At 26.9% G+C, this 2,551-nt stretch overlaps 1 long non-coding RNA gene across 1 annotated transcript; it reads left to right on the top strand.

Annotated features, from left to right (window-relative positions):
• Positions 1-1,807, top strand: LOC122514954. The gene is made up of 2 exons (XR_006303170.1): positions 1-231; positions 1,325-1,807. It is a non-coding gene; the product is annotated as an uncharacterized LOC122514954 (long non-coding RNA).
• The last annotated feature ends 744 nt before the right edge of the window (positions 1,808-2,551 follow it).

Genomic DNA, 2,551 nt, shown 5'->3' with positions numbered 1-2,551 from the left:
AGTTAGATATAAATGTGAGCGTTGAACGTTCTTAGAAACAGATGTACTGGTAGACACTTGTAAGGTAACTTCAGTCTTTATCGAAGTAGTACTTTTGTTCATTTACCGAAAGCACTTGGAAAATTGACGATAGTGAAAATAAAAAAATTTCCGACCAAAAAAATAAACAAAGTGTGAAAGAGAATAAGATTAAAAAGAAAAAAACATCAAAGTTAATACGATAATTCGAAGGTATCAAATTATTCGTTAATTATAAAACATATTTTTCAAGTTTGAAATGTTTTGATTATCGGGATAAATTAATTATAAATAAAATAAAATATATATAAATATAATGTCGTGTGAACGAGTGAGAATCAATTGATTTGTTTATTTAAATCGTTATTTTTCAAAGAAAAATTGTTATTAATAAAACTAATGACGACTCGTCTCTTTTGTGTTAGTCGAACGATAAGAAATTTTATCTACGACGATTGCTTTGTGCACATTTGACCCCTTAACCTACGATTTACGTTCCAAAAGTTTCGAGTTACGTTTTCAAAAGTACGTAAATAATATGTACGAATGAAATAAAAAGGCCAATATCGAAGAGATAAAAAAGAATTTTAATTTTATTGTACTACGGGCTATGCCCGTGATATTTGCATTTAGCCCGATTATCGTACGGGCTATGCCCGTAATTGTAGATTAAGGTGTTAATTATTTATTTATTTTGGAAAAGAATTGTCAAGTGTACTCGATACGATTCTTATAAATCATTAAAACGTGGGTGCACGAGTACGTTTAATTTCGTTTAGAATATTTCGATTACGTTAATGGTGTTTCGGACAATCGATGACAATCGATAGAACGTTTGTCATTTTTTTTAAAAATACAAATAAAGCAGATCGAATAGTCGACGAAAACATTCGCGTTATTTCGTTTTTGAATAATATTTTATTTTGTTTATTTGTACATTGACGGGATTTATCCATTGTTAAATAACAAGACATAAATATTGATAAATAAAGAAATATAAATAATATAAATATATATATAAATAAATTAAAATATAAATAAATACATAAAAATAAATATAAATAAATAAATAATATATACAGAGAAATTAACAATAAATAAAAGGAATATATAAATATATTTACAAAAAATATAAAGAATTAAATAAAATATACATTAAGTTGCATAATATTTGTTAAATTAGTTCAAAAAATATGTAAAAACGAAAAGTTGTTCGGGAAAACAGTCGATTAAATGAGAAAAAAAAGAATACCTTTCGTTTCAAACGATAATTAATAACAATTATATTTTGACGATTATATTACAGTTGCCGTTGTTCGAAAGGTGTCAAAGAAGAAACGAAAATAAGTGCAAGCTAAAAATAAAATTCATTTTCAAAGGCAGCAGACATTCCTTCCCATTTCAGTTTTTCCTATTGAAGAATTATATTTCCGATTTTTTATTCCCTCCCACGCATACCACTTTGAAACTTCTTATTTTCGATTTTCAATTGCACGTATCGCTATTTGTTTTTTTTTTCCTGTACAAATATGAAATACCTATCCGTGAGACTGATTGCAACCATCCTAATTTCTTTCCTCTTCTTCATGAATCTTCATCATCCTGCATTATCTCGGATTATTAGACCCGAAACAACAACAACAACAGAAATCTCAACGTCTACGGAGAAACTGAAAGTTGAGGATTTTAATTTGATTCATGTATCCGATAGAAAATGTCCAAATGAAGATGAACGTAGAGACTCAAATGGTATATGTAGACTTGTCATTAAACCTTAAATTATTATTAATCTCTTGAATTGTTTTTCTTCATATATGTAGAAATGATTTTAATTACTAAATTCGTTCGTATAAATAATACGCGAAAGATGTTTTATTTATTACAAATATTTATTCTTAATAAAGAAAATGAATTCTAATGTATTAATGATATTTGATTAATTAGATATTGTATAGAATCATTGTTAGATTTTAATTAGATTGTTGATATTAATTTGTTTTCTTTGACAATCGACAAATGATTATAATCAACGAGCTAATTACCTATGGAATAATTTTGACGCTTGTTTTATTATACTATTACATAAATATATTATTTCTGAATAAAAATGAAATAAAATGTGATGTATAAATTATTTTCTTTTTTTTAAATGATTGCTAAAAAAACATTAAATCAATTTGTGAAAGAAGTTTTTTATTCTGTAATATGGAAATAAGTTATTGAAAATTTCTAAGCATGCCAAAGACAATGCGTACTCAACCCTCATATTCATATAAATATATATAAATGTTATCACGAAAGTGCAGAAATCAATTATTCTACAGATTATCCAAGGTAATGTACAGATTAACGAGGGTGATCCGTTAAAGTATGAAAGATTGTTGTATACGATAGTCGTCGAATAGTTTCTACTGCTATTGGGCAGCAACTCCTAGAGAAGGAATGTCAATCATCTTTCGATGTCCTATCATAGGCCTTTTCACTTTCGGGAACAAAAAAATGTCACAGAGTATCAGATCTGAAGAATACGGAA

Source organism: Polistes fuscatus, unplaced genomic scaffold (genome assembly GCF_010416935.1).
Source record: "Polistes fuscatus isolate 324 unplaced genomic scaffold, CU_Pfus_HIC Scaffold16, whole genome shotgun sequence".
Classification (NCBI taxonomy): domain Eukaryota; kingdom Metazoa; phylum Arthropoda; class Insecta; order Hymenoptera; family Vespidae; genus Polistes; species Polistes fuscatus.
Note: the sequence above shows the minus strand (reverse complement) of the source record. Positions and strands in the feature narration are given on the sequence as shown.